Raw genomic sequence first — 25,107 nt, 5'->3', positions numbered from 1 at the left:
AAAACCAATACAATATTGTAAAGTAAAAATAAATAAATAAAGCAAAAAAAGTAAAAAATAAAAACACAATAAAACTGTAAAAAAAATTTTAAATTTAAAAATTAAAAAAAAAAAGTGAAGAAAGGAGACGGGCCCCTGTCAGGAGGAGTGCACAAAATTGCCCTTTAGTCATTGCAGCATGACAGCTCCTGTTAACCAGCCTTGAGATTCTCACGAGTTCCACCTCAATACCAAGCGCCTGTATCTGGCAGAGCCGATGGGAGATCAAAAGACAATCCTTCCCAGCTGCTGGTATAATCAAGGGTTTTTGCAGGACCTTTGAGCACCCACTGAGAGAGTGAGGAGCCAGATTATGGCACAGACCAGGACGCTGAAATGGATTAATAAGCAAGTTAGTGATTTGGCCCGTGACCCTCTAGCACATGCAGGTCGATTTGGAGATGATACATTTCATTGGCAAGCCACAATTATGGGACCTAATGACAGCCATTTCAAGGTGGTGTATTTTTGACAATTCATTTTCCTTCAGACTACCCTTTCAAACCACCTAAGGTTGCATTTACAACAATAATCTATCATACAAATATTAACATTAATGGCAGCATTTGTCTTGATATTCTAAAATCACAATGGTCTCCTGCTTTAACTATTTCTAAAGTTTTTTATCCATTTGTTCACTGCTATGTGATTCAAACCCAGATGACACCCTAGTGCCAGAGATTGCACAGATCTATAAAACAGAGATAAGTACAACAAAATATCTCAGGAATGGAGTCAGCAGTATGCCATGTGATTCTACCTTAAAGTCAGAATAACCTGCATTATAGCTGTAATAAACTTATAAATTACTATTCCTTTTATTTACTTATTTTTTTCTTATCTGGCTGCTCCCCTTTTGGACCTCATCTTTTTTTATTTTATTTTTTGTCTACCTCCTCCAGTCATTCACATGCTAATCTGAGAAGACTTAAGTTCTTCCAGCTTTGGACAACAACTGCTTTTAGAAACTAAAGCAGTTACAAGAGAACAGTTGCCCAAGATTCAGAATTTTAATTTTTTTTTTATTTTTATGTTTTGGTGTTGATTCTTTTAAAAAAAATTATTTATTTTAGTTGGAGGCTAATTACTTTACAATATTGTAGTGGGTTTTGCCATACATTGATATGAATCAGCCATGGGTTTACATGGGTTCCCCATCCTGAACCTCCCCTCCCACCTCCCTCACATCCAATCCCTCTGGGTCATCCCAGTGCACCAGCCCCGAGCATCCTGTCTCATACATGGAACCTGGACTGGCGATCCATTTCACATATGATAATATACATGTTTCAATGTTATTCTCTCAGATCATCCCACCCTCTCCTTCTCCCATAGAGTCCAAAAGACTGTTCTATTCATCTCTGTCTCTTTTGCTGTCTCGTACACCGGGTTATTGTTACCATCTTTCTAAATTCCATATATATGTGTTAATACACTGTATTGGTCTTTTTCTTTCTGGCTTACTTCACTCTGTATAATAGGCTCCAGTTTCATCCACCTCATTAGAAGTGATTCAAATGGATTCTTTTTAATGGCTGAGTAATATTCCACTGTGTATATGTACCACAGCTTTCTTATCCATTCGTTTGCTGATGGACACCTAGGTTGCTTCCTTGTCCTGGCTAGTATAAACAGTGCTGAGACAAATATCGGGGTACACGTGTCTCTTTCAATTCTGGTTTCCTCAGTGTGTATGCCCAGCAGTGGGATTGCTGGGTCATAAGGCAGTTCTATTTCCAGTTTTTTAAGGAACCTCCACACTGTTCTCCAGAGCGGCTGTACTAGTTTGCATTCCCACTAATAGTGTAAGAGGGTTCCCTTTTCTCCATACCCTCTACAGCATTTATTGTTTGTAGACTTTTGGATGGCAGCCATTCTGACTGGCGTGAGATGGTACCTCATTGTGGTTTTGATTTGCATTTCTCTGATAATGAGTAATGTTGAGCATCTTTTCATGTGTTTGTTAGCCATCTGTATGTCTTCTTTGGAGAAATGTCTGTTTAGTTCTTTGGCCCATTTTTTGATTTGGTCATTTATTTTTCTGGAATTGAGCTGCGGGAGTTGCTTTTAATTTTTGAGATTAGTTTTTTGTCAGTTGCTTTGTTTGCTATTATTTTCTCCCATTCTGAAGGCTGTCTATTCACTTTGCTTATAGTTTCCTTCGTTCTGCAAAAGATTTTAATTTTAATTCGGTCCAATTTGTTTATTTTTGCTTTTATTTCCATTACTCTGGGAGGTGGGTCATAGAGGATCCTGCTGTGATTTATGTTGGAGAGTGTTTTGCCTATGTTTTCCTCTAGGAGTTTTTTTTTTTTTTTTTTAATGGATCATGTGTATTATGTGGCCAGTGTCTTGGTTGTGAGACTAAAACCATTCCTAATTGCTCTAACATCCTGAAGAATCATCTGAGAGGGAGGGAGATGGATGCTGAGCTGTCACGTCATAGGAAGCAGAATTATTCTAGCAACATCCATTTAAGCCTTCCACTGTTAAAGGTTTGAGGTTACATGATACACTTTATGCTCATAACTGATGTGGCTGGAGAATTGGTATTGAATTTACAGCATCAGCAGAACAGAAAATGTGATGTATTTTATGCATGTCAATAAAAGAATGACCTGTTCTTGTTCTACAGAGAATAAAAATTAGAAGTCAAACACCCTTTCTATTCCAAAATAACATCTCAAACATTTTGTAATTTTCACTTAAATTGTTAGGAGGCTTAGAGCTCTTAGTTAATCTATCTTCCAATGCATTGTTTAATATAGCACTGAATAAATGATGTGAGTTGTCAATGGATGAGTGATCAACTAATAGTCTGCTAGTAATTGATTTATTTTTCTTCAATAAAGTTGCTTAAACAAACAAAGAAAAAAACTGAAGGAATATAAGGTTGGATTTTCACATGCATTGGCATAGCAAATATTAATTTTATATAAGTTCAGCATATCCAGTTGGACAAATGTAAAGGAATGCATTCTATAATAACCCCTTCACTGTATCCTCATCACAAAAGCAGATAAGACAAGTAATCTAAAACAGAAGGAAATGCAGGTTATTACTGACTGCTCCTATAAAAGTGTTAAGACAATAAAAGAAGGAGCAAAGCAATTTAAAGTCAGTTTTAAAATACCAAACAAGGTGTCCTGATAACTATTAAAGAAAATAATATTCAGTGACACTTGTTAAAGATGGTAAGACAGACTTTATTCAGGACAGTTTAGATAGGTATAATAACAACTACAATGGGTTTTTACAATGGGGGACAGAGATTGGTTTCAACTCCAACCACAGGATAGAAAAGTGGATATTTATCATCAAGAAGTAGTCCATGGAAGAGAAAAATACTGTGAGGAAAAATCAGGTGTTCTGGTAAACTTTCTGAGTTGTCCATACAGCAGTAGGCTCAAAGGCTGCCTATTAAAAAAATGATGTGGCAATTATTTAACTTTATAAGAAGTCATCAGTTTCAGCTGGCAAGACTTTAAGCAAAGGACAGTTTCAGTCCTGAATGATTTTAAGTCAGAAGAGGGGAAAAAGTGGAAACTTTAATTTGGAGAGTTGTAGCAGGATACAGGAGAGAAGAAGGATTGGGTAAGGAATGGCAAAATGTGCAAGATTAAATCCACATGGGTACACCATAGTTTTCAATTTTAAAAAAGTTCCCTCTGCAATCACCTCCATTTTTATCAAAGATAATCAAAGTATTCATAAGACTAATTTGTTTACAAAATAAGTTAGTTTCATTAAACTTGGTTTTACTCTTTACATAACTGAGGCACAGCAATTGCCCACATGGGCCCTTTTTAAGTTTGCCTTGCTGGAACTTTACATATGGAATTTCAGATTGGGCTTTTAAAAGCCTCTTGAGACTAGGAAAACAAGGCAAAAACTCATCACCAGATTTTGCCTGAAATACCTATAGATTTAAGTGTATTTGTCTTTCTTCAGGTCTTTGAAATATCCTGAACTTCCTAAACCTGCCAGGAAGTGACATTCCTTACTCACTTGTAAGGCAAGAAAGCCTATAGTCCAGGTATAGACAGTTTTTCTAAGGAGTGACTTCATAAGCGTGCCTGTGTGCTCAGTCACTCATGTCTGACCTTTTGTGACCCAATGGACTGTAGCCTTCTAAACTCTTCTTTCCATGGGATTTTTACAGGCAAGAGTATTGTAGCTGGTTGCTCTTTCTTACTCCAGCAGATCTTCCTGACCCAGAGATTGAACCCAGTTCTCCTCTGTCTCATGCACTGGCAGGTGGATTCTTAACTACTGAACCACCTGGGAAGCCTGGCTTTATAAGCACTGGTGCCTTAAAGTCAATGGTCATCTGATTTATTGTACATCATTCTAAAATATAACATTCCATTCAGAGCATTGCTAATAATTTAATGTTTGCAATTGTGTTCTGTTACAAGGAGAACAGACTCTAACTGAATTGATGCAAATAACTATATTTCCATTAAAATAAGAATATTCTCTAAGAGTTTCCAAATTCTTGAGGTATCAGTTAAGAGGAAATGATAAAAGGTTGAATTTTGTTTACAAAGATATAATTTACCAAATTACTCTAAGTTATAGATAGCTTGGACTTCCCTGGTAACTTAGCTGGTAAAGAATCCACCTGCAATTCAGTAGACCCCAGTTTGATTCCTGCGTCGAGAAGATCCCCTGGCGAAGGTATAGGCTACCCATTCCAGTATGCTTGGGCTTCCCTGGTGGCTCAGATGATAAAGAATCCGCCTGCAGTGCAGGAGACCTGGGTTGGATCCCTGGGTCGTGAAGATCTCCTAGAGGAGGGCATGGCAACCCACTCCAGTATTCTTTCCTGGAGAATCCCCAGGGACAGATGAGCCTGATGAGCTACAGTTCATGGGGTCACCAAGAGTTGGACACAACTGAGTAACTAAGGACACCACAGCAGATAGATAGCTTAAGAGGAAAACATGTTTCCTTAAATCTGGAAAATAAAATATTTAATGCTTTAAACAGCAATATATCAAACAAGAAGTCATATTCTAAAAATTCCAAAAATACATACCAGTTCATTTAGTCAAATGTAACTAATTCTTATTTTTCTTGATCTCAGGCTGGAAAATATATGAATTCATGAGTTTCTTCATTAGTTCTGGAAATTCTTACACAGTTCAGTGGTATGGTCCTCAAGTTATTGAAGGCACACCATTATGGAGCATTCTTATTTGCAGCTAATTATAAATACTTTCAGAGAATAATTGCAATATAGCAGTAACTGAAAATGATGAAAGATAAAAAAATGACCATGGCTAAAGACCTGCTGTAAGTTCATTTGTGGAGGAATTTTAGTTATTTCTGTGGCATACAACATGTTAACATACTAACTGAACAACAAGAATATCAACATGTTTCTATGAACTTCATGTTAATTCTGAAATATCTACATTAAAAATATATATCTGTACACATATAATGAAAGACAGTTCATCATTACTTCCTTTTTGACAATGCTCGCCACGTAATTTGACATATCAGATAAACCTAAATATACCTCTGTTTTACAAGGTGAGAGAAAAATACTTCAAGACTTTCCAGGGGGCTTCTGGGAAACCTCAAAGTTAGTTTGTCTATGAAAAGGCTCAATTCAGAATTTTATTTTGAGAAGTTTCAAAATTGTCAAAAAGATGGAACAGTTGACTAAATAGGATCACAGGTAGATGGCTATCAATTTAATAAAAGTTACAACAAAATTTCAAACATTAATATAGAAAGTTGTTGTTATTCAGTCACTCAGTCGTGTCTGACTCTTTGTGATCCCATGGACTGCAGCACTCCAGGCTTTCCCTGTTCTTCATTTTCTCCCAGAACTTGGTCAAAACTCATGTCCACTGAGTCGGGGATGCCATCCAACCATCTCATCCTCTGTCATCCCCTTCTCCTCCTGCCTTCAATCTTGCCCAGCATCAGGGTCTTTCTAATGAGTTGGCTCTTTGCATCAGGTGGCCAAAGTATTGGAGCTTCAACTTATCCGTCCTTCCAATGAATATTCAGGGTTTATTTACTTTAGGATTGACTGGTTTGATCTTGCAGTCCAAGGGACACTCAACAGTCATCTGTAACACCAGTTAAAAAGCATTAGTTCTTCAGCACTCAGTCTTTTTTATGGTCCAACTCTTACATGATACATGACTACTGGAAAAACCATACCTTGACTATATGGATCTTTGTAAGCAAAGTAATGTCTCTGCTTTTTAAAACACTGTCTAAGACCCTTTTCTTCCAAGGAGCAAAGGTCTTTAATTTCACGGCTGCAGTCACCATCTGCAATGATTCTGGAACCCAAGAAAATAAAGTCTGTCACTGTTTCCATTGTTTTCCCCATCTATTTGCCATGAAATGATGAGACTTGTTGCCATGATATTAGTTTTTTGAATGTTGAGTTTTAAACAGCTTTTTCAATCTCCTCTTTCATTTATCAAGAGACTCTTTAGCTCCTCTTTACTTTCTCTCATAAGGGTGGTGTTATCTGCATATATGAGGTTGTTGATACTTCTCCCAGCAATCTTGATTCCAGCTTGTGCCTCATTCAGCCTGGCATTTTGCATGATGTACTCTGCATATAAGTCAAATAGCAGGGTGACAATATACATCCTTGATGTACTCCTTTCCCAACTTTGCAACCGTCTGTTGTCCAGTTCTAACTGCTGCTTCTTGACCCATATACATGTTTCTCAGGAGGCAGGTTAGGTGGCCTGGTACTTCCATCTCTTTTATTTTATTTTATTTTTAGGCTATAAGTTTTATTTTTATTTTTTCTAATTTTATTTTCTTTTTAAACTTTACAATATTGTATTAGTTTTGCCAAATATCGAAATGGATCTGCCACAGGTATACATGTGTTCCCCATCCTGAACCCTTTCCATCTCTTTTAGAATTTTCCAGTTTGTTGGAATCCACACAGTCAAAGGCTTTAGCATAGTCAATGAAGCAGAGATAGATGCTTCTCTGGAACTCTCTTGCTTTTCCTATGATCCAGCAGATGTTGGCAATCTGATCTCTGGTTCCTCTGCCTTGTCTAAATCCAGCTTGAACATCTGGGAGTTCTCAGTTCATGTATTTTTGAAGCCTAGCTTGGAGAATTTTGAGCATTACTTTGGTAGCATGTGAAATGAGTACAACTGTGTGGTAGTTTGAACATTCTTTGGTATTGCCCTTCTTTGGGATTAGAATGAAAACTGATCTTTTCCAGTCCTGTGGGCACTGCTGAGTTTTCCAAATTTGCTGACATATTGAGTGCAGCACTTTAAGAGCATCACCTTTTAGTATTTTAAATAGCTCAGCTGGAATTCCATAACCTCAGCTAGCTTTGCTCCTAGTGATGCTTCCTAAAACCCACTTGACTTCACACTCCAGGATGTCTGGCTATAGGTGAGTGATTACACTATCATGGTTATCTGGGTCATGAAGATCTTTTTGGTATAGTTCTGTGTATTCTTGTCACCTTGTCTTAATATCGTCTGCTTCTCTTAGAAGGTTATGTGCTTATAAGGCAAACAAAAAATCCTTAGCTCTTTTAATATTAAAAACACCCAATTTTCTTAAGTAATTAAAGACCTTATAAAGATTACATCAAGCACAGAAAACCATTCTAAATCATACAAACTTGATTTCTCAGGCAGCTAGCTTAAACGATAAAGAAATGGTTATGAAGTATCAAATGCCAGGCCCTTGCATGCAGTACCTGTGAGTAAGTGAAACCAGACTGATCATATAGGAAAATCACCTCAGCAGGTGATTAGAAAGGCATGGTAACATGCTGGAAGGAGAATTAGGCACCAAATGGCCCAATCTGAAAGAAATAAAGATTCCAGTACATCAACTTGAGAATGAAGAGCTAAGGAAAAGTGACATCTGAGTGTGAGTTTCTTTGGTTGTTGACTGTTGCTTTCACCACTAGTCTTGGGGTTTTGTCTTCTGTGCTATGTGGCCTGTGAAGTCTTGCTGTCACAGTAAGCAATCAGGCCTAAATCCCCGAGATGAGAGAACCAAGTCCAGGACTTTGGACCACCAGACAACTCCCAACCCCACAGAATATTAATCAGAAAGACCTCTCCCAAAGGCCTCCATCTCAACACTAAGACCAAGCTCCATCCAAAGGCTAGCAAGCTCCAGTGCCTGATGTCTCATGCCAATCTTTCAGCAAAACAGGAATACAAAACTGCACATTAGCAGACAGGTTGCCTAAAGCCATATAAAGCCCAAATACATCCCCAAACACACTACTGGACACAGCTGTCCTTCAGAGAGACAAGAGCCAGCTCCATCCATGAGAACAGTGGCACAAGTCCCCCAAACCAAGAAACGTTCACAATGCACTGGTCCAGCAGACCCATGGAAGGCAGACTACAATTAAGAGGAACTGTGGTCCTCCACCTTACAGAAGGGAGACCTAAAACACACTAAGTTAAACAAAATGAAAAGACAATAAACATGTAGCAGATGAAAGAATACGGTAAAAACCCACAACATGAAACAAATGAAGAGGAAACAGGCAGTCCACCTGAAAAAGAATTTGGAGTAATCATAGTAAAGACTATTCAAAATCTTGAAAATAAAATGGAAGCACAGATAAAGAGACTGGAGACACAGATCAAGAAGATACATGAGGAAGAACAAGATGGCAGAAGAGTAGGTGGACATGGAGTACATCTCTCTCCATGGATACATCAGGAATACACCTTCGGATACAGAAGTGCATACAGAACATCAGCTGAGAGAAGACAGGAATACCTGACCAGTGGAAAAGAATATATGGAACCACAAAAACTTGGTAGGTTGAAGGAACTAGGGGGAGAAACACGAGTATTACTAAAACTGTACTTGCCCTTGGTGGGTGAGGGAACTGAAGCAGGAGTCCGATCCCCATAGTGGGGCAATTGTCTGAGTCAGAGGAGAAACATTTAAGGCTGAGAGTGAAACAGCTCATCTGTGGCAGCCTAAATGTAATGAGAATCAGACAGTTCTTGCCATAGTCGCAGTCATACATACACTGTTCAGGAACATGGTCTCCTGGAAGGGGCAGCGGCTGGGTGCTGGAGTTTAGAGATTGTGGAGCAATCCCAGTGCGAGGGCTGCTGTTGACTGTGGAAAGACGGATCAAGAGGATGTGAGGGAGTGGATCGTGGTGGGAAATGCATGCGGAGAAAAGCCAGGCAGCCATGGAAGTAAGGTGATACTGCTGAGTCACGTGTAGGGAGTGGAGCCATCACCATAGCCTTTCTCTCTCCAGACACCAGCATTGGTCAGCTGAACAATAGAGAGGCTGGCCCATCAAAGGCCTGATGCACTGAGCTAGAGTACGACCCCACCCAGGGTGCCCTTTTAAGTGCCTGATGCATCAATCTACAGAGTAGGACCCCAGTCAGGGGGGCTCCTTTATGTGCCTGAAGCACTAAACAACAGAGAACGACCCCAGGCAAGGGATCCCTCTAAGTGCCTGAACGGCAGAGCTATGGAGAAAGACAGGCCAAAGAGGCCTTCTGATCATCAGCTACAAGAGGCTCGATAAAAGACTCTGATAGGGCCATAACTCGTGCCATTGAGGCAGTCTTTGTCCCCAAACACTTGACGCCACCAAGGTACCCACAGGCCAAGCAGATGCACTACCTTCACGTTCAACTCTCACTGGGGCAGAGCTGCCACACACACACACACACACACACACACACACACACACACAAAATGTCTTGTGTTTATGCATGCAGGGTCGCTTTGGTCCGTCTGACTCTTTGTGACCATGTAGACTGTGGACTGCCAGGCTTCTGTCAGAGAAGGGGTTCTCCAGGCAAGAATACTGGAGCCTATTGGCCAATACTGGTTGCCATACCCTTCTAGAGCACTATATTTCCTGCTGCCCTAGCCATCAACCCCCTGAGTACCTGGTGCTGCCAGAACCCCAGCAACCCAAGCAGCTGCACCACTTCCACACCTGGCCCTCAAAGGGGAAAACCCAAGCCATCCAGGGCAGCCTCAAGAGCTAAACCCCAGTGGACGACCCACTTGTAGGGGTGGAAATAAAACCACAAGTGAAACCCAGGGGCAGTGTGACTAAGGAAAAAGACCCAAAACCTTCCCACCAGCCGTACAAGCTGCAGATTAAATCCACAAGATCAACTAGGCAGACTCTGTGGCTACGGAATATATAAAAGGCCACTGAGAGCTCCCACAAAAGAAACACTAGTTCTGATAGCTGTGGACACTGGAGGCAAGAACACACAGGAGTAGGATCAGATTAGAATCTGAGCAGCCCCCACAGCAGGTCCAGAGATCAGTACAGTGTTGGAGGGCATCCTAGGGAGGTAAGGTGGACTGTGATTACCAGTGCAGGAAAGGACTCTGACAGCAGTGACTCAAGAAAAATATTTATTATTCTTATTTTTGACTTGTTCTGTAGATTATGTTGGATTTCCCCCCCCCCACCATTTTTTTCCCTCTGTTGTTGTTGTCGATTTTATTGGCACTGAGAAATCAAATTAAGCTTTTGAGTTTTTTTCTTTTTCCTCAGTCACATTTTTTTTTATTGTTGTCATAAACCTCTGCCTCTACGTTGGGCTTTTGCAGTTCTGTGGAGTTTCCTTTTCTTTTCTTTTAATTTTTAAACCTATTATTATTTTTTCTACATTTATTCCTTTGTTTGCTTTGTTGACTGTTCTTTTACCCTTGCAGTTAATCTTTAATGTATATAAATCTTATTTATCTACCTCTATTTAACTTTGCATGTCTATTCTTTCTTTTCTTTCTTTCCTTTCCTCTCAACATATTAGTTAGTTTTGTTTTCACTGCTTTATTTTTTTTTCCTGTAGCCACTGACTTTATTGCTTGAATATTAACAACTATTATTCTATACACACATTTTAATTTCTTACAAAACTCTACATTCCACGTTGCTAGGTCTCTTCATTCTCCATTTTATGCCACATTTTCATGGAAAGGTATTTCCCTGAATCATAATCTGCCTGATTGTGTGTTTGTTGTTATGGTTGTTGTGGTCTAGTCGCTAAGTTATGAACTCATGGATCATAGACCCCCAGGTTTTTTTGTCCATGGGGTTCTCTAGGCAAGAATACTGGAGTGGGTTGCCATTTCCTTCTCCTGCATGTCTATTCTTTCTTTCTTTTCTTTCATTCCTTTCCTCTCAACATATTTGTTAGTTTTATTTTCATTGCTTTATTCCCCAATTGTCACTTTGCTTTAGTTTTGTCCTCCAGTTTGTGGTTTAATTAGTTTTGTTCTGGTAGATATCATTTTTGGTTTCCTTTCTTCCCCAGGTGAATCTATTGTACTTAATATTTGTTGGACTGTTTTGATTTTGCTTATGGATGTATATGTAGATGTGTATATTCAGTCACATTTCCTATTGTTGTTATAAACCTCTGCCTTTACATTGGGCTTTTGCAGTTCTGTGGAGTTTTCATTCTTTTCCCCTTTTTTCTTTGTTTTCTTCTCTTTTCTATAATTTTAATTTTTAAAACCTATTATATTTTTTCTACATTTATTCCTTTGTTTGCTTTTCCTCCTGTTCTTTTCCCCTTGTAGTTAATCTTTAATGTATATAAACCTTCATCATCTACCTCTATTTAACATTGCATATCTATTCTTTCTTTCTTTTCTTTCTTTCCTTTCCTCTCAACATATTAGTTAGTTTTGTTTTCACTGCTTTATTCCCCACTTGGCACCTTGGTTTAGTTTTGTTTTCCAGTTTGTGCTTAAGTTAGTTTTGTTCTTAACTGGTAAATCTAATTATTGATTTCCTTTGTTCACCAGATCAATCTACTATACTTTATTATTGTTGGACTGTTTTCACTTTGATCATGGGTGTATATTCCATTATTTAACTTATTATATGCCTGATTTTGTAACTGCCATTTGTCTGGGGTTCATCTTTGGTTTCTCATTTTTTGATATTTGTTTTACTCTCCCTTAATGCCACAACAAACCACTTGTTGAATCTTCGTTCCTGACCAGAGATCAAACCCTGAGCCTTTGGAGTGGGAGCACTGACTCCAAGATGCTAGACTACCAGAGATCTAACAGTAGGGAGTATTAAATAGTGAGAACTCACACAAAGGAAATCACTTGAATACAAGACCCAGCATTACACAACCACCTGTGCAGGATGCCTCATCTACACAACAAACAAAACAAAAATACAAGCCAAATCATCAGCAGACAGGAGTGCCACCTCAGTCAGCCTTGCCCATCAGAGGAAAACACAAACAAAAAAACAAAACTCAGCACAAATTTCACCCTATATGAAGCTCACACAAACCACTGGACCAAAATTAGGAGTGCAGAAGCAAAAAGGAAGAAAGAATTCAACCTTCTTCAGTGAAAGAATTCAACTTCCCTTGAAGCCTGGGAAAAGGAGATCTCAAAAACGGTAACTTAAAAAAAAATGAAAAGGCAGAGAAATACTGCACAAATGAAGGGAAAAACTAGAAACATAGAAGTCAAAATAAATGAAAAGGAAATAGGAAGACTACCTGAAAAAGAATTCAGAATAATGATAATAAAGATAATAAAAAACCTTGAAAACAAAATGGAGAAAATCCAAGAATCCATCTACAAAGACCTAGAAGAATTAAAAAATAAGCATACAGAGACAAACAACACAATTACTTAAATTTAAAACACATTAGTACCACACAATTGCACTCATCAGAGAAGGCAATGGCACCCCACTCCAGTACTCTTGCCTGGAAAATCCAACGGACAGAGGAGCCTGGTAGGCTGTAGTTCACGGGGTCCCTAAGAGTCAGACACGACTGAGCGACTTCACTTTCACTTTTCACTTTCCTGCATTGGAGAAGGAAATGGCAACCCACTCCAGTGTTCTTGCCTGGGACGGGGGAGCCTGGTGGGCTGCCATCTATGGGATCGCACAGAGTTGGACACGACTGAAGTGACTTAGCAGTAGCAATAGCACACGCTAGTAAAGTAATGCTCAAATATCTCCAAGCCAGGCTTCAGCAATATGTGAACCATGAACTTCCTGATGTTCAAGCTGGTTTTAGAAAAGGCAGAGGAACCAAAGATCAAATTGCCAACATCCACTGGATCATCAAAAAAGCAAAAGAGTTCCAGAAAAACATCTATTTCTGCTTTATTGACTATGGCAAAGCCTTTGACTGTGTGGATCACAAAAAACTGTGGAAAATTCTGAAAGAGATGGGAATATCAGACCACCTGACCTGCCTCTTGAGAAATTTGTATGCAGGTCAGGAAGCAACAGTTAGAACTGGACATGGAACAACAGACTGGTTCCAAATAGGAAAAGGAGTATGTCAAGGCTGTATATTGTCACTCTGCTTATTTAACTTCTATGCAGAGTACATCATGAGAAACGCTGGACTGGAAGAAACACAAGCTGGAATCAAGATTGCCGAGAAAAATTTTAATAACCTCAGATATGCAGATGACACCACCCTTATGGCAGAAAGTGAAGAGGAACTCAAAAGCCTCTTGATGAAAGTGAAAGTGGAGAGTGAAAAAGTTGGCTTAAAGCTCAACATTCAGAAAACGAAGATCATGGCATCCAGTCCCATCACTTCATGGCAAATAGATGGGGAAACAGTAGAAACAGTGTCAGACTTTATTTTTTTTTTTGGTTCCAAAATCACTGCAGATGGTGATTGCAGCCATGAAATTAAAAGACGCTTACTCCTTGGAAGCGAAGTTATGACCAACCTAGATAGCATATTCAAAAGCAGAGACATTACTTTGCCAACAAAGGTGCCTAGTCAAGGCTATGGTTTTTCCAGTGGTCATGTATGGATGTGAGAGTTGGACTGTGAAGAAAGCTGAGTGCTAAAGAATTGATGCTTTTGAACTGTGGTGTTGGAGAAGACTCTTGAGAGTCCCTTGGACTACAAGGAGATCCAGCAAGTCCATTCTGGGATTTCTTTGGAAGGAATGATGCTAAAGCTGAAACTCCAGTACTTTGGCCACCTCATGCGAAGAGTTGACTCATTGGAAAATACTCTGATGCTGGGAGGGATTGGGGGTAGGAGGAGAAGAGGACGACAGAGGATGAGATGGCTGGATGGCATCACTGACTCAATGGACATGAGTCTGGGTGAATTCCGGGAGTTGGTGATGGACAGGGAGGCCTTGCGTGCTGCGATTCATGGGTCGCAACGAGTCAGACACGACTGAGCAACTGAACTGAACTGAACTGAGAAGGAGTTAATAGCACAATATCTGAAGCAGAGGAATGAATCAGTGATCCGGAAGACAAAAATCAGTGATCTGGAAGACAGTGAGCTATAAATAACTTCTGAACAGCAGTATAAAGTAAAAAGAATGAAAAGAGCTGAGGACAGTCTCAGAGACCTCTGCGACCATATCAAATGCACCAACATTATAGGGGTCCCAGAAGAAAAAGAGAAAAAGAAGAGGTACAAGAAAATTTTTGAAGAGATTATAGTTGAAAAATTCCCCAACATGGAAAAGCAAATAGCCAATGAAGTCCAAGAGGCACAAAGAGTCCCACACAGGATAAACCCAAGGAGAAACATGCCAAGACACATACTAATCAAACTAACAAAGACTAAACAGGAAGAAAGAATATTAAAACAGCAAGGGAGAAGCAACAAGTAACATACAAGGAAAACCCCATACACTTAACAGCTGATCTTTCAACAGAAACTCTGTAGGCCAGAAGGGAATGGCAGGATATATTTAAAGTACAGAAAGGAAAAAATCTACAACCAAGATTACTGTACCTGGCAAGGATCTCATTCAAAATTGATGGAGAAATAAAAAGCTTTTCAGACAAGCAAAAATTAAGAGAATTCAGTATCACCAATCTAGCTTTACAACAAATGTTACATGAAGTTAAACAGTCAAGAAATACAAGAGAAGAAAAAGGATCTATAAAATCAACCCCAAACAATTAGAAAATGGCAATAGGAACATATATATCAATAATTATTTTAAATGTAAATGGATTAAATGCTGCAACCAAAGACACAGGCTGGCTGAATGAATACAAAAACAAAACCCATATATATGTTGTCTACAAGAAACCCACTTTAGACCTCAAGACACATATAGACAGAAAGTGAGAGGAGAGAAAAATATATTCCATGCAAATGGGAAGCAAATGAAAGCTGGAGTAGCAATCCTCATATCAGACAAAATAGACCTTAAAATAAAGATTAGAAGAGATAATCAATCCAAGAGGAAGACATAACAATTGTAAATATCTATGCACCCAAACATAGGAGCAACTCAATACATAAGACAAACACTAACAGACATAAAAGGAGAAATTGACAGTAACAAATTAACAGTAGGAAGCTTTAACACCCCACTCACACTGATGGACAGATCATCAAAATAGAAAATTAATAAGGAAACAAAAGTCTTAAATGATACATTAGATGGGATAGATCTCATTGATATCTTCAGAACATTTCATCCAAATGTAGAAGAATACACCTTCTTCTCAAGTGCGTGGAACATTCTCCAGGATAGACCACATCGTGGGTCACAAATCAAACCTCAGTAAATTTAAGAAGCATCTTCTCCAAACACAACACTATGAGACTAGATATCAATTACAAGAATAAAACCATGAGAAACACAAACACATGAATATTAAGCAACACGTTTCTAAATAACGAACAGGTTACTGAATAAATCAAAAGGGAAATCAAAAAATTTCTAGAAACAAATGACAATGAAAACACAACTCAAAACCTACGGGATGCAGCAAAAGCAGTTCTAAGAGGGAAGTTTATAGCAATACAATCCTACCTGAAGGAACAAGAAAAGCATTGAATAGAGAACCTAATTTTACACCTAAAGCAACTGGAAAAAGAAGGGAAAAAAAAAAAACCAAACCCAATATTAGTAGAAGGAAAGAAATCGTAAAGATCTGAGCAGAAATAAATGAAAAAGAAATGAAAGAAACAATAGTAAAGATTACGAGAACTAAAAGCTGGTTCTTTGAGAATATAAAGAAAATTGACAAACCCTTAGCCAGACTCATCAAGAAAAAATGAAAGAAGAATCAAATTAACAAAATTAGAAATGAAAAAGGAGAAGTTACAACAGATAATGAAGAAATACCACAGATTATAAGAGACTATTATGAACAACTAAATGGCAATAAAATAGATAACTTGGAAGAAATGGACAGACTCTTAGAAAAGTTCAATCTTCCAAGACTGAACCAGGAAGAAATAGAAATTATAAACAACCCAATTACAAGCACTGAAATAGAAGCTGTGATCAAAAATCTCCCCAAAGACAAAAGCCCAGGAACAGATGGCTTCACAGGAGAATTCTATCAAACGTTTAGAGCAGAGCTAATGTGTTCCCTTCTAAAGCTCTTTCAAAAAAATTGCAGAGGAAGGAACACTTCCAAACTCATGCTACGAGGCCACAAACAACCTGATACAAAAACCAGACAAGGACAACAAAAAAAGAAAACTACAGGCCAATATCATTGGTGAACATAGATGCAAAAATTCTCAACAAAATGTTAGCAAAGAATTCAGCAATACATCAAAAAGCTCATACACCATGATCAAGTTGGGTTTATTCCAGGGATGCAAGGATCCTTCAGTATACACAAATCAAACAACATGATACACCATATTAACAAAATGAAAGATAAAAACCATATGATCATCTCAATAGATGCAGAAAAAGGCTTTGACAAAATTCAGAGCCCATTTATAATTAAAACTCTTCAAAAAATGGGCATAGAAGGAACCTACCTCAACATAGTAAAGGCCATATCTGATAAGCCTACAGCAAACATTATTTTCAATGCTAAAAAACTGAAAGCACTCCCCCTAAGATCAGGAACAAGACAAGGTGTCCACTTTCACCACTGTTATTCAACATAGTTCTGGAAGTTTTAGCCACAGCAATCAGAGAAGAAAAAGAAATAAAAGGAATCCAGATCAGAAAAGAAAAAGTAAAGTTCTCATTGTTTGCAGATGACATGTTACTGTACACAGAAAACCCTAAAGATAGTATCAGAAAATTATTAGAGCTAATCAGTGAATTTAGCAAAGTTGCAGGACAGAAAATCAATACACAGAAAACCCTTGCATTTCTATATATGAACAACAAAAAATCAGAAAGAGCAATTAAGGAATCAATCACATTCACCATTGCAACAAAAATAATTTAATATCTAGGAATAAACTTATCTAAGGAGATGAAAGAACTGTACACAGAAAGTTATAAGACACTCATAAAAGAAATCAAAGATGGTATAAACAAATGGAGAGATATTCCATGTTCCTGGGTAGGAAAAATCAATATTGTGAAAACGACTATACTATCAAATGCAATCTACAGATTTAATGTGATCCCTATCAAATTACCAATGGCATTTTTCACAGAACTAAAATAAAAAATGTCACAATTCATATGGAAACACAAGAGACCCCAAATAGCCAAAGCAGTCTTGAGAAAGAAGAATGGAGCTAGAGGAATCAATCTTCCTGATTTCAGGTTATACTACAAAGCTACAGTCATCAAGACAGTATGGTACTGACACAAAAACAGAAATATAGACCAATGGAACAAGATAGAAAGCCCAGAAATAAACCCATGCACCTATGGGTACCTTATTTTTGACAAAGAAGGCAAGGATATACAATGGGGCAAAGAAATCCTCTTCAATAAATGGTGTTGGGAAAACTGGACAGCTACACGTAAAAGAATGAAATTAGAACACTTCCTAACAACATGCATAAAAATAAACTCAAAATGGATTAAGAACCTAAATGTAAGACCAGAAACTATAAAATTCTTAGAGGAAAACATAGGAAGAACACTCTCTGACAAAAATCAAAGCAAGATCCTCTATGACCCACCTTCTAGAGTAATGGAAATAAAAACAAAAATAAACAAGTGGGATCTGATTAAGCTTAAAAGTTTTTGCACAGCAAAGGAAATTATAAGCAAGGTGAAAAGGCAACACTCAGAATGGGAGAAAATAGCAAATGAAACAATTAACAAAGGATTAATTTCCAAAATATACAAGCAGCTCACACAACTCAATATCAGAAAAACAAACAACCCAATCAAAAAGTGGGAAAAAGACCTAAATAGACATTTCTCCAAAGAAGACATACAGATGGCTAACAAATACATGAAACAATGCTCAATATCACTCATTATTAGAAAGATGCAAATCAAAACTACAATAAGACATCACCTCACCCAGGTCAGAATGGCCCTCATCAAAAAGTTTACAAACAGTAAATGCTGGAGAGGGTGTGGGGGAAAAGGGAACACTCTTGCACTTTTGGTGGGAATGTAAACTGATACAGCCACTATGGAAGATGGCATGGAGATTCCTTAAAAAACTAGGAATAAAACCACCATATGACCCAGCAATCCCACTTCTAGGCATACACCCTGAGGAAACCAAAATTGAAAGAGACACATGTATCCCATTGTTCATTGCAGCGCTATTTACAATAGCTAGAACATGGAAACAACCTAGATGTCCATTGACAGATGAATGGATAAAGAAGTTGTGGTATATATACACAATGGAATATTACTCAGCCATAAAAAAGAAAGCATTTGAGTCAGTTCTAATGAGGTAGATGAACCTGGAACCTATTATACATAGTGAAGTGAGTCAGAAAGTGAAAGATAAGTACTGTATTCTAACATATATACGGAATCTAGAAAAACTGTACTGAAGAATTTATTTACAGGGCAACAGACATAGAGAACAGACTTATGGACATGAGGAGAGGGGAGGAGAGGGTGAGATGTATGGTAAGAGTAGCATAGAAACTTACATTACCATATGTTAAAGAGATAGGCAACGGGAATTTGCTGTATGGCTCAGGAAACTCAAACACAGGCTCTGTATCAACCTAGAGGGGGAGGGATGGGGAGAGATATGGGAGGGAGTTTCAAAGGGGGGATGTATGTATACCTATGGCTGATTCATGTTGAGGTTTGACAGAAAACAGCAAAATTCTGTAAAGTAATTATCCTTCAATAAAAATAATTTAATTAAAAAAGAAAATACATGAAATGTTTAACAAGGATGTGGAAGTAAAGAATAGACGATACCAATGAACAACACAATAACTGAAATTAAAAATTCCCACAAAGGAACTAATAATAGGGTAACTGAGGGAGGAAAATGAATAAGTGAGCTGGAAGTTGGAAATAACTGAAGCAGATCAGAGGAAAATAAAGAGAATACAAAGAAATGATGACAGTCTCAGAGACCTCTTGGACAATATTAAGTGCACCAACATTCCAAGTATAGGGGTACCAGAAGAAGAAGAGAAAAAGAAAGGATATGAGAAAGTATTTGTGGAGTTTGTAGTTAAGATTTTCCCGAACATAGAAAAGGAAATAGCCACCCAAATATGAGAAGCCCAGAGTGTCCCATTCAGGAAATATCCAGGAGAAACATTCCAAGACACATATTAATCAAACTAACAAAAATTAAACACAAAGAACAAATATTAAAAGCAGCAAGGGAAAAGCAACAAATGATATACAAGGAGATCCCCATAAGGCTAAAGCTGATCTTTGAACAGAAAATCTGCAGACCAGAAAGGAGGGGCAAAATATACTTAAAGTGATGAAAGGAAAAACTTACAAGCAAGATTATTCTATCCAGCAAGTATCTCATTCAAATTCAAAGGAGATATCAAAAACTTTAAAGATAAGCAAAAATTAAGAGAATTCAGTACCACCAAACCATATTTACAGCAAATACTAAAGGAAATTGTCTAGAAAAGAAACACAAGAGAAGGAAATAGTCTACAAAAACAAACTCAAATCAATAAAATAAATTTAAATAGGATCATATATATCAATAATTACCTTAAACATAAATGGGTTAAGTTCTCCAACCAAAATACACAGATTGACTAAATAGATGCACAGAAATAAGACCCAATATATGCTGTTTACAAGAGACTCTCCTCAGAAAGAGAGACACTTGCAGACTGAAAGTGCAAGGCTCTACAAAGATATTCCATGCAAATGTAAATCAAAATAAAGTCGGAGTAGCAATATACATAGAAGAAATTACAGATTTTAAAATAAAGACCATTACAAGAGATAAAGAAGGACACTACATAATGATCAAAGGAGGGGGGCAGTCCTAAGATGGCAGAGGAATAGGATGGGAGACCACTTTCTCCCCAACAAATTCATTGAAAGAACATTTGAACACTGAACAAATTCCACAAAACAACTTCTGAATGCAGGCAGAGGACATCAGGCACCCAGAAAGGCAGCGCATTGTCTTCGAAAGGACGTAGGACAAAATATAAAAGATAAAAACAGAGACAAAAGAGTTAGGGATGGAGATCCATCATGGGCAGGGAGTCTTAAAAGAGAAGTTCCCAAAACACCAGGAGACCCTCTCACCAGTGGATCTGTGGGGAGTCTTGGAATCTCAGAGGGTGACATAACCAGGAGGAAAAATAAATAATTAGAACCCATAGATTACGTGCCAAACAGCAACTCCCAGAGCTCAAGCCCCAACCAGCAAGTGGGGGCTGAACAGGGAGGCGCTGGCTGCATTGCTTAGGTTAAGGACCAGGCCTGAATGCCCTGAGGGCAATCTGAGGGAACTAACCGGAGATAGCAACCAAAACTGTGGGATAGCCAGAAAGAGAGAGAGAGAAAGAGAGAGAGAGAGAACTATCCCATGAAAAGCCCTAACCTAAGACATTGCCAGGCCTGCTACTGAACAAAGGACTGAGAGAATACCAGAGGAGAGCTAGCAGGCTGCACACCAGCCCATCTCCTGCTGGAGACTGGCAGGTGGGGGCAGCAAGAGCTGGAAGGGGGCAATTGCGGCCCCAGAGAGGCATCCTCTACCAAACTGTAAGCAGGCTTTGTTGCTAACCAAGACTTCCTGGCATTCTGCACAGTTGACATCCACCAGGAGGGTTGCAGCCAGAGATGAGCTCCCCAGAAGAGACACACGGGACACTTGAGAAGGCATGCTGGTTGTACACCCAGAAAACTGAGCAGCTGGGACAGGGGAGGCAATCAGATGCACCGCCCACCTGGGGGTCACTGTGCTCATGAAGCACCTGGTCACCTGAGCTGCTTGGACCTGGGAAGGACACAAAACACAGGCCCAATCGAGTCTGTACCTTTGTAGAGTACCCAAGAACCTGAACCTGAGTGGCTTAGACCTGGGAAGTGCAGGCAACCCAGGGCCTGCCTCAGACAGTTTCTGGCAGAGCAACCTAGAGCCTGAGGAGTGTAGACTACAAAAGCACACACGCCGTGATCAGGGGCAACCCCAGTGCGGCTGAACCACTGTGACCACTCCCCAAACACACCAGTGATATTTGTTTGCAGTGTTCCTCCCTCCCCAAAGCACGACTGAAAAAGTGAGCTTAAATAAATGACCACCATCGCCCCCTTGTGTCAGGGCAGAAATGAGACACTGAAGAGACCAGCAAACAGAAGAAGCTAAAATAAACAGAGGGAACCACTTTGGAATTGAGAGGTGCAACAGATTAAAACCCTGTAATTAGCACCAACTACACTGGAAGGGGCCTATAGATCTTGAGAAGTATAAGCCACATCAAGGAACTATGAAACTGAACTGAACCCACACTGTCAACAAGAGCTCCAGAGAAATTCCTAGATATATTTTTACTATTATCATTTTTTAAATTTATTTTTGTTTATTTTTAACTCCTCTATTATTCCTTTAATATTCATTTTTATAATTTATTGAGATCAAATCAGATCAGATCAGTCGCTCAGTCATGTCCGACTCTTTGCAATCCCATGAATCACAGCACGCCAGGCCTCCCTGTCCATCACCAACTCCCGGAGTTCACTCAGACTCACGTCCATCGAGTCAGTGATGCCATCCAGCCATCTCATCCTCTGTCATCCCCCTCTACTCCTGCTCCCAATCCCTCCCAGCATCAGAGTCTTTTCCAATGAGTCAACTCTTCGAATGAGGTGGCCAAAGTACTGGAGTTTCAGCTTTAGCATCATTCCTTCCAAAGAAACCCCAGGGCTGATCTCCTTCAGAATGGACTGGTTGCATCTCCTTGCAGTCCAAGGGACTCTCAAGAGTCTTCTCCAACACCACAGTTCAAAAGCATCAATTCTTTGGCACTCAGCCTTCTTCTCATTCCAACTCTCACATCCATACATGACCACAGGAAAAACCATAGCCTTAACTAGATGAACCTTTGTTGGCAAAGTAATGTCTCTGCTTTTGAATATGCTATCTAGGTTGGTCATAACTTTGCTTCCAAGGAGTAAGCGTCTTTTAATTTCATGGCTGCAATCACCATCTGCAGTGATTTTGGAGCCCAGAAAAATAAAGTCTGACACTGTTTCCACTGTTTCCCCATCTATTTCCCATGAAGTGGTGGGACTGGATGCCATGGTCTTTGTTTTCTGAATGTTGAGCTTTAAGCCAACATTTTCACTCTCCACTTTCACTTTCATCAAGAGGCTTTTGAGTTCCTCTTCACTTTCTTCCATAAGGGTGGCGTCATCTGCATATCTGAGGTTATTGATATTTCTCCCGGCAATCTTGATTCCAGCTTGTGTTTCTTCCAGTCCAGCGTTTCTCATGATGTACTCTGCATAGAAGTTAAATAAACAGGGTGACAATATACAACCTTGACAAACTTCTTTTCCTATTTGGAACCAGTCTGTTGTTCCATGTCCAGTTCTAACTGTTGCTTCCTGACCTGCTTACAAATTTCTCAAGAGGCAGATCAGGTGGTCTGGTATTCCCATCTCTTGAAGAATTTTCCACAGTTTATTGTGATCCACACAGTTAAAGGCTTTGGCATAGTCAATAAAGCAGAAATAGATGTTTTTCTGGAACTCTCTTGCTTTTTCTATGATCCAGCGTATGTTGGCAATTTGATCTCTGGTTCTTCTGCCTTTTCTAAAACCAGCTTGAACATCAGGAAGTTCACGGTTCACATATTGCTGAAGCCTGGCTTGGAGAATTTTGAGCATTACTTTACTAGCATGTGAGATGAGTGTAATAGTGCAGTAGTTTGAGCATTCTTTGGCATTGCCTTTCTTTGGGATTGGAATGAAAACTGACCTTTTCCAGTCCTGTGGCCACTGCTGAGTTTTCCAAATTTGCTGGCATATTGAGTGCAGCACTTTCACAGCATCATCTTTCAGGATTTGAAATAGCTCAACTGGAATTCCATCACCTCCATTAGCTTTGTTCGTAGTGATGCTTTCTAAGGCCCACTTGACTTCACATTCCAGGATGTCTGGCTCTAGGTCAGGGATCACACCATTGTGATTATCTTGCAAAAAAATACCCTATTTTTAAAGCAAACTTCATATATATGTGTGTGTGTGTGTGTGTATATATATATATATATAATATTTGTGATTTTTTTAATATTGTATTTTCAAGAGTCTAACATCTACTCTAGGTTTTTAATCTTTGCTTTTTGATATTTGTTATCAATTTTGTACCTTTAAGGACCCAATCTTCAGTACCCATTTTTACTTGGGAGTGTGATTACTAGCTTGATTGCTCTCTTCCCCTTTTGACTCTCCTTTTTCTCCACCAGGTCACCTCTATCTCCTCCCTCCCCTTCTCTTCTCTACCCAACTCTGAGAATCTCTTTGTGTGTTCCAGGCTATGGAGAACACTTAGAGAACTGATTAATGGCTGGATCTGTCTCTCTCCTTTTGATTCCCCCTTTTATCCTCCTGGTCACCTCTGTCTCCTTCCTCCCTCTTCTCTTCTCTGTGTAACTCCGTGAACATCTCTGAGGGGTCCAGACTGTGGAGAGAACATAGGGAATTGATTACTGGCTAGCTTGCTCTCTCCCCTTTTGATTCCCCTTATTCTCTTTTTGGTCACCACTATCTGTCTCCTCCCTCTTCTCTTCTCCATGTAACTGTGAACCTCTCTGGGTGTCCCTCACTGTGGAGAAACTTTTCTTCATTAACCTAGATGTTTTTTCATTGGTGATGTACAGATGGAGAAGTCTTGAGGCTAGTGTAAGAATAAGACGTAAAACCAGAGGCAGGAGGCTTAAGTCCAAAACCTGAGAACACCAGAGAACTCCTGACTCCATGGAGCATTAATTGATAAGAGCTCATCCAAAAGCCTGGAAAATGCGGTGGACAGAGGAGCCTGGTAGGCTGCAGTCCATGGGATCACTAAGAGTCGGACACAACTGAGCAACTTCACTTTCACTTTTCACTTTCATGCATTGGAGAAGGAAATGGCAACCCACTCCCGTGCTCTTGCCTGGAGAATACCAGGGATGGAGAAGCCTGGTGGGCTGCTGTCTATGGGGTTGCACAGAGTCAGACACGACTGAAGTGACTTAGCAGTAGCAGCAGCATCCAAAAGCCTCCATACTTACACTGAAACCAAGAACCACCCAAGAAGAAACAAGTTCCAGAGCAAGACATACCATGCATAATGTCCAGCAACACAGAAACATAGCCCTGAGCTTCAATATATAGGCTGCCCAAAGTCACAACAAACCCATTGACATCTCAAAATTCATTACTGGACACTTCATTGCACTCCAGAGAGAAGAAATCCAACCCACCCACCAGAACAATAACACAAGCTTCCCTAACCAGGAAACCTTGACAAGCCACACGTCCAACCCCATCCACAGCAAGGAACCTCCACAGTAAAGATGAACCACAAACTGCCAGAATATGGAAAGGCCACCCCAAACACAGCAATATAAACAAGATCAAAAGGCAGAGAAATACCCAGCAGGTAAAGGAAAGGGATATATCCCCACCAAAACAAACACAAGAGGAAGAGATAGGGAATCTACCTGAAAAAGAATTAAAAAAAAATGATAGTGAAAATGATCCAAAATCTTGAAAACAAAATGGAGTTACAGATAAATAACATGGAGACAAGGATGGAGAAGATTCAAGAAATGTTTAAAAAGGACCTAGAAAAAAATAAAAAAGACTGTTCTATACATCCGAGGGAGGTGGGAGGGGGGTTCAGGATGGGGAACATGTGTACACCCGTGGTGGATTTATGTTGATGTATGACAAAACCAATACAAT

At 39.2% G+C, this 25,107-nt stretch overlaps 1 pseudogene; it reads left to right on the top strand.

The window, feature by feature from the left end:
* Positions 1 to 352: 352 nt before the first annotated feature.
* Positions 353 to 793, top strand: LOC139181553 (ubiquitin-conjugating enzyme E2 D3 pseudogene; annotated as a pseudogene).
* Positions 794 to 25,107: the final 24,314 nt, after the last annotated feature.

The sequence above is a fragment of the Bos indicus genome, chromosome X (genome assembly GCF_029378745.1).
Source record: "Bos indicus isolate NIAB-ARS_2022 breed Sahiwal x Tharparkar chromosome X, NIAB-ARS_B.indTharparkar_mat_pri_1.0, whole genome shotgun sequence".
NCBI classification, from domain to species: Eukaryota; Metazoa; Chordata; class Mammalia; order Artiodactyla; family Bovidae; genus Bos; species Bos indicus.
The sequence above is the reverse complement of the archived record's forward strand: the minus strand, read 5'-3'. Positions and strand labels throughout refer to the sequence as shown.